Raw genomic sequence first — 8,306 nt, 5'->3', positions numbered from 1 at the left:
GGTGACTTAAACCCCTAAAATCCTGAAGTAAGTATATGTCAGTTATTTAAAAATAGTTTCATCAGGAACTGTTGAGGAACTGCTTTGACCAAAATGCCTGATTCATCTTCCTCCCTCTGAAAGAGCTGAAATATAAGAGTCAAAACAACATGCTGCTAAAAACAAAAGCTTCTATTCAAGACAATGTTTGCAATTTTATTTGCTGAAAAACAACAAAATTGTACATGTTTAGGGAACCAATTAATGTTATTCTGATGCAGCATCATTCCTTTATTTATCATTAAAAACTATTTGTTTATATAATAATTATATTTTAACAGTGTTGTGCCAAATCCTTAATATTTACTCACTCTTGTAAAATGTTTATTTTATAACAGAATAGTGTGCCTAATTAGACACATCACAAGCTGCCACAAAACACTCACTGCTGAATGAGTGTACTGTTTCGGCTGGAGGTGGTGTGGTGTGTACAGAGGTGCAAGGAAACACTCCTTATTTCTGTATAACCCTTTTTGACCTGTGGCTTCTTTCACTTCCCCATGCATCACAGCTGGAGAGAATACATCATTTAGAATCAATTTTAATGCAACATGCTAGTGTTTTGGGTCACTTTGTGAGTCCAGACCTCAGCCTGTCTTCACTGCACGACAACAAGAGCGACGTTCATTATCCTCCACAAATGCTTTTTGGGGTAAGGGCTTCCCAGATTCATGTATGCACAGCAAGCCCAGACCGCAAAAAGATTCGTGACGGACAACTGCTCCCAAAAAATCCACATCCACTCCATTCCTCGGGTCTTCATCCTCAAGATGTTTCCAGATAGAAACACCTTTTGCAACGGGGCGTTTGTGTAGCTACAATCGGTTATTTTGGGTTACCATCCGATACCAAAAGTGAAAGCCACTGGGCTGGCATTGCTTTGCAGCAGCACGCAGCCTTGTTATTAAAAAGAGCGGCGATGAGGAGAGGCGGCATCTCATTGCTGTTATAGACTTTAACGCGCAGCAGAGGTGACCGCCGTTTCATTGGACAGGGAGACTCGTCATCTACCAATAGCGATGCAAAAGGAAAAGAGCACCTAAGCAGGAGGCCAAAGCACCTGACAGCTTCATTACTGCCCCCCGACATCCACTATGGACACCAGTGAGACGTTAAACAAAACCATAACCCACAAAAAGACAGAATCTTGATCTGATGTGTGCGGATCACTTTACACTGAGGAAAAACACATTATGACAACGATCGGTGACTCCAGTTTCATTAATAGTAAAGTTCCCTTTATTTACAAAGGGTTAATTTGGCTCCTAAGCTCCAGCTGCCGAAGCAGGGGCCCCACCCTCTCTCCGTTTTCATTGGGCCGTCCAGCCTTTCATTGGCGGACGCGTCTCCCAGCCGGTCACGATTCCCCCCATCTGTCTCAGACGCACCGGAGCCAGACGCCACTGACGCAGCACGCGCCTTACTCACTTTTAGCAGTCACGACTCGAGACTCATCGTGCACAAAAGGGAGAAAAAACGGCAAACAACGATTGGATAGTAAAGGTAGCGATGTGCTCTTGGGATTGTTGCCCTTCAGCCTATGCATGACAAAAAAAACGAAATCTGAGCTTTTGCACGTTAAAACAGCAGAAAAATGAAAGAGCAAGCATAATAAATGAGAAATCGTAAAAGCCTCAAGCCTTTCGTTTGAAACATGGTGCATGGAACTTGAAAAAAATGCCCACTGTGGTGTTGTAAGATCGCTCTGTGCTAAAAGGCAAAGCCATTCTTAAAGCGGTTCAGCACCACAGCCGGAGGACAGCTCCCCACTCACTCCGAAATCATCCAGATATTCCAGAAATCTTGTTTGGGTCTAACACAATTACAACAGCAATAGAAAAAATAATTATGAGATCAACTGCATTTAACTGAGAGAAGAGAAATCCACCCTTTTTATTTAGAACTAAGGGTGATTCCCGTGTAGCTGCAAACAGACTGGTTAGAGATCCCTTCACGCATAGTGCAACATTTTTTGCAAAAATCCACACAAAACACTCATGACATGGCGTTTCTCCCCGCACACATCCCGCGTAAATCGAAAATGAGCTACACATCTACGTTTTGCATTGGTTTAAATAAAAAGCATACATAGAGCCTGAAAGAAAAAGGAAACAGGTGCATCTGGAGAAAGGTTCACACAACTCACCATCGTAGCCTCGGAGCCTCCAGTAAAACCACGAAAAGTGTCAGAAAAAAAGCAATTTTCTCCACAAAATGTGCTCTGTCTTTTTGCTTCTTCAAACTATGCACACACTGTACTCTTGAATGGTGAGCCTTTTATAGGAGTGATGCCCCCTATCTATTTCTGGATCACGATCCAACCCCGTTTCTATTTTTAGCTCGCGCGTGATGAAAAAAGAAAAGCTCGCAGAGGTTCCTTGGAGGAATTTCGAGCGTGCAGCGTTTGAGTGCTGCCGCGCGCTCCCGCCTTTCTCCCTCCCTGCCTGCACGATGCATGCGCGTGCACGGCAGCATCTTATTAACAGTGATGCTGTGGAAAAAAAACGCACGCCGGGACTTCAACAGAATCAAGGAAATGTGCACAATTGGGCATTTATTATTTCGTGATTTTCTACTGGAAACACCTGGTAGACCTTCATGCACATACACGCAAGAGCAAAGCTTCCCCCACCCTATCAAATAAAACACATTGTGACCAAAATGCTCACACTAACCTATAATCGTTAGTCCTCATGGCAAATGATGATTTCATACCATTACAATTTATAAAAACTATTATTTTGGCACCCTTCTTTATATGTAACCCCAACAGAAATGGAGGAATACTTCCTTCTCCTGGGGGCTGCGTCAGTCACTAGACGTCAGGTGGAGAATCTCCCACTTTGAAGGTGGATGCAGGAGCTTCCGCTGTGTGTACGGTGGCTAAAAACCAGCGACCATCCAATGAAACACCCGCTGAAAATGTCGAAAACAGATGATAGGCTAAAGAGTGAGCAACCTCCTCCCAATTTAAAACTGGAAAGATAATTTTTGTCTAAACCTCCCATGTCATTGAAAGCAAATGTGTAAATTGTCCATCATGATCCAACACAACATCATGTCATACATCCTCTTATTTCTATAAAGGTGGATCAAAATGACGTCCGGTTGGGTTAACCCTCCAGCAGAGCCAGAAGAGGCCCTCAGTGTGATGATGCAGAGACACACACGCACACGCACACGCACACACACACACACACACACACACACACACACACACACACACACACACACACACACACACACACACACACACACACACACACACACACACACACACACACACACACACACACTCAGGCTGCTGCTGCTGCTGCTGCTCCGTCCTGCAGACTCCCCCTGCACAGGGCAGAATGCTGAAGCGCGTAGTAACGGAGCGGCGCTTGGCCGACCGATGATGCTATTTTTAACTCTCATACTCAACATGCCTGGCGCTGCGGGTTTCTGCTCAGGGTAGCCTACTACTGTACGGAGAGGCTAACATCAACACAGAGACAGCTTCCAGGCTCCATCTGCTCTCCCACAATAAGAAAAAAAACAATCCTGTTTGTTCTTTATCAATGTATCTCTTTAAGAATGAAACACTGTCTCATTCATTAAAGCTGCAACCTGTTGGATTTTCATGGCATTACATTTTCAGGAGATGATTTATATTTTGATGATCACAACACATGATTCCTTATTACTCTATTCAACATTTAAATCTTATACATCTTTAAAAATAATAATAGAGCCTATTTATAATACATTATAGACACACATCTGGCACACCAGTGAACTACAAGCATCACTATGACTACAGAGGATCTGTAGTCATAGTGATACTCAAAGCTCTTTCATATGAATACATAAAGTTAGTTACTTTGCAGCTTCAGCACATCACACCATTGATAACTGATGGTGCAGACAAGGAATTAAGATGGACGTTGCAAACAAGATTAGCTGAAATTAAAGCTATACTTATTTCAATCTTAAAAACAGATCAAAATCTATACTCTGTTTAATATACTACATTACTGCACTCAAGTCAAAATGTGATCTCGAGGCTTAAGGGCTAGACTCAAGGTGTGGACTCAATACACATGAGTCATTCGTTTGAGTCATGCTGATGAAACAGAACCAATTTAACATTAATTTTGTACTACAAACTATATCCTTTTTAGCTTTGTAAATGGAACATATTTAGTTTCAGACTGGTTTCGGACTAGTGATTTAAACTGGTATTTGACCAACACCTGTGCACTTTATCCCCATTTTAGAAAAGTCTAAGAACATACGTATGGAACCAGATTTCAAAGAAAACAAACCCAGATGGGCGCGGTCTTTCTCACGATTACAATTTATGATGTTTTTTCTGAGTCATTTAATATCTGTGTTTTCCTTTTGTCTCCCGTCTTCGCTGTATTACTTCAGTAGAAGTCTGAGGAGATAGTGATGGTGGTCCCGAGGAGCTGTCCAGGGTACTAAGGCAACAGAGAAGCAGTTAACAGTCAGGAGTGAGTTCAGACTAAAGATCTGTTGATTTCAAGGCTTAAAATGGAGAAATCTGTTGTGTAGCTACCCTACGTAACACACATAGTAACGTACAGCAATCAACTAGAGAGAGAGAGAGAGGGAAACGTTCAAGTAGAGTGTATCAGGAGATAAAAAGAAGGGTCTTTGGTGTTAATGGCAGCAGAAACTATTGTCCCCAGAGGGCCAGTACATTTGTAATACAGAACTGAACTTTAATAATTCAGGGAAATCCCTTGTGGATAAAGCCTAGAAAAAGATAAATGCTCTCTATTAATGTCTAGTCATCAAGTACAGTATTTATATGTATATTCAAGCCAACATAAAGGGCAAATATGGAGATAATGTGCTGCTACACTAGTATTCTCCTTCACAAAATGGACTTTGAGATCTCCTGTCCTCCACCTCGTTTAAAAAAGGAAATGTTTACATTAAAAACATGATATAATGGTGTTTGCGGACTTAATAAATAATTAGATGACTTGGGGTCTAAAGAAGATGTCAATGTCAAAGAAGATTGTTGTAAAATGTGCTATTGACTGAGTATTTTTATATTCTGCATGATAATGTGCGATTATCTTCCATTTTCTCTGTGCTGTTACAGCAATACACTGCATTCTGATATCTAGAAAATAATATTACACATCCTGGCTTCATTAAGATCCAGCATTATTTCGCTGCAGTAACTGAGAAGTGTGTCAAACGTGAGATGGTAATAAAAAACATGCTAATGTGTGAAAATCCCCCCCATAAATGAGACATTGAAGCAAACTGACATGCTCTCCTTGTGTGTGGAAATATTGCTCCACTCTTTGTCTCTGTGTCTTTAAAATAGTCATCTCCTTTCATGTCCGTGCGGGCCATTCACTATCATTATGTAATATCTTGCAGCAATATCCATTCAGTGTTACTATTTTTAGCTCACTGAGCCAAATATATCCACTCACTGCGAGGTGCAATAACAATTTTCAACATGGAGAAAGTTTTGCATCGGAACAAATGAGGACCTCAAAACATTGATGGTCCTCACCCTGAATGACTTCAGGGCTGCTTTTCTGCATCGGGTTTCACTGGCATATACATACAAAGCTGCAACACATTTTTTATTGATTTTACCCGCAGAGGGTGCTGCATAAAAATAGATTATTTAACAAAAAGTGAACAACAGCATCTTCTAGGGAATATATGTGCGGGAATCGTGAGTCAATTGTGCTTAAAGGTCACCTATTATGCAAAATCCACTTTTTTTGTAATACATAAATATGTGTCCCCTCACTTAAAGGTGGGGTAGGTAAGTTTGAGAAACCGGCTCGAGATACACTTTTTGTTATATTCCATGGAATTAACATCCCGATAGTAATGAATATCTTAAGTGCTTTGACAAAAAATCCATAAAAAAATGTCATCTGTGGAAGCCGTAGTACTGTAAAAAGCACGACCAATCATTTTAGCTTTCCCGGCTAAAATAACTGGATGGCCTACCTGCCTGTCAGCCTTCCATCTGTGCACAAACTTATCTCGTGCCCTCATTGGTCATGTGCGCGTTCGTGTGTGTTGGAGGAGGGGCTCTGTAAGGAAGTAGCAGATTTCTTCCGGCTGTGTATTTTCAAATGCTAGCGCACTCGAGCTGGTTTCTCCAAAATTACCTACCCCACCTTTAAGTGATTCAGAAAGTATCGGAAAAAAAGATTCTCTCTCTTTTTGTCCTGAGGCAAATGAGCTTATCAGATTTTGACCACTTTGTGATGTCACAATGTTTTTTGGGTTGGGCAACCATTAGCCAATAACCGACCAAGGTAACACCCGCCCACCTTATCACCTGAATATCCTCCTAGACCACCATTGTGTTTTATCCCCAAAAACCAAAGAATCTGGAAGAGGGGCGTGGCCAGCAGCAGCTCATTAGCATTTAAAGATACAGTCACAGAATCAGCACTTTTGAAACAGGGCTGAAACAGAGGGGTTGCTACAATGCATGATCTGTTTGGTATTTTAGCCAAACACTTCAGAGACATGTTCTGTATATATCTGAGACCTATAATATATTGTTTAAAAATAGTATAATGGGGACCTTTAAGTGTTTCAATTCTGCGCATGTGTTATTCTGCGCTCTTGTATGTTTTCTTTTAATGCCACCAACCTGCCAGAGACTGCAGATTACAATTAAACTCTATTGCGTAATCTGGCACGTTTACATGATGGACTCAAACGCTCATGTTAATTAATGTGCATTGTCCTTTCTTAAATTATTAAACACAAATACAAAATATAAAACTGCCAGGTTACCACACTATTTTAATAAAGATATCTACTTTACCAGTCTCTTTTAGTTAAACTATAGTGCGAAATATGGATGCTATACGTTCAAATAAAAGTGTTAATATTTAACATTTATGAGCACACTCAACTTTAAATGTCTATATGTATAAATGTACTGTATGTGTTACTGTCAGTGCATAATTTCAATGTAAAAAAAGGTGCACGTTGCAATAATGAATTGTTCTGCCTGTGCAGGAGAATTAACAAAGGAATCCCAGTGAGTATACTATCACTCTGATTAACACACACACACACACACACACACACACACACACACACACACACACACACACACACACACACACACACTTTACACTGCAAAGTCCTTCAAAATCTGCTCCATCTGAAAACATATCCAGTCCTTGCAAAATGTTATGAACTTGCGGCATGGTAGGGACACACATGTATTGTTTTATTGTTCTCACCTATTGGAGCGTCATTCTTCTTGTCTCGTTCACTGCAAAGTCCATACAAATCTGCTCCTTCTGAAATCATAACATAACCAGTCCTCTTGCTCTCGGTCGTGCACGCCTTGAGTTTTAAAACGTGTTGATCTGAATGCTGCTGTATTTTTCTGTGGGCTCACAAATATGTTATTCGATTTAATATTCATGTAAGTTTCAATTTCTAATAGCAACAGGAGCAGGGGTGGAGCTGATAAGATTAAGATAATTGAAAGTCGATGCAAAAAACTTGCTTTGATTCTTTTATAAAGACAGTTTTGTGAAAGTTATAGATCAAATGTATAAGTGTAACTTGTATTAAAGACTATGGCTGTGTCATTTGGAATCAAACTGTGATAGTAATTTAACTTTCTGTAAGTGCTACTACAAAATGATTGTTATGGACAGTTTGTTATGCTTGTTTCATGGCTCACATATTGACTAACACATGCAGTACACAGGGGCACAAAAGCACTCTGGATATATTTGCAGTAATCTGGATGAAAAACTCCAGATGGGGCGAGCACCAGTGACACAGCTCCTGACTCTCAGTTGCTTAGGTCGGAGACCTTTCTGGGTTCAGAGCAGAGGAGTGAAAAAACAACAACTAATATCCCAATACTGACGATCAAATAATCTGCAGGGCTGTCATCAGTATGGGGACATTCATTCTGCATGTAGAACACACACAAGATCATTTAAGAGATTTGGATATCTATTAAATCTATTATTTAAGTGTTTATAGACATGATATATTTGCAGTGTCTTTATAGTGTTCCAACTCACATGTCTATTACATAACAGGGCTCTTACTCCCCGGCCTCTAACGCCCCTGACAAATCCATGCACGCTTTGCTGCACATGAGCTATTTATATAGAGCACCCAAGACAGGGCTGGTCAAAAATACCACTCCAGTCAATTATTCATTGAGAAACATTCCAAAACAGAGCGGGGAGTGGGTTCGGCTGCACAGGAATACACCAAGGGGCTAA

The sequence above is a fragment of the Trematomus bernacchii genome, unplaced genomic scaffold (assembly GCF_902827165.1).
Source record: "Trematomus bernacchii unplaced genomic scaffold, fTreBer1.1, whole genome shotgun sequence".
NCBI lineage: Eukaryota > Metazoa > Chordata > Actinopteri > Perciformes > Nototheniidae > Trematomus > Trematomus bernacchii.
Note: the sequence above shows the minus strand (reverse complement) of the source record.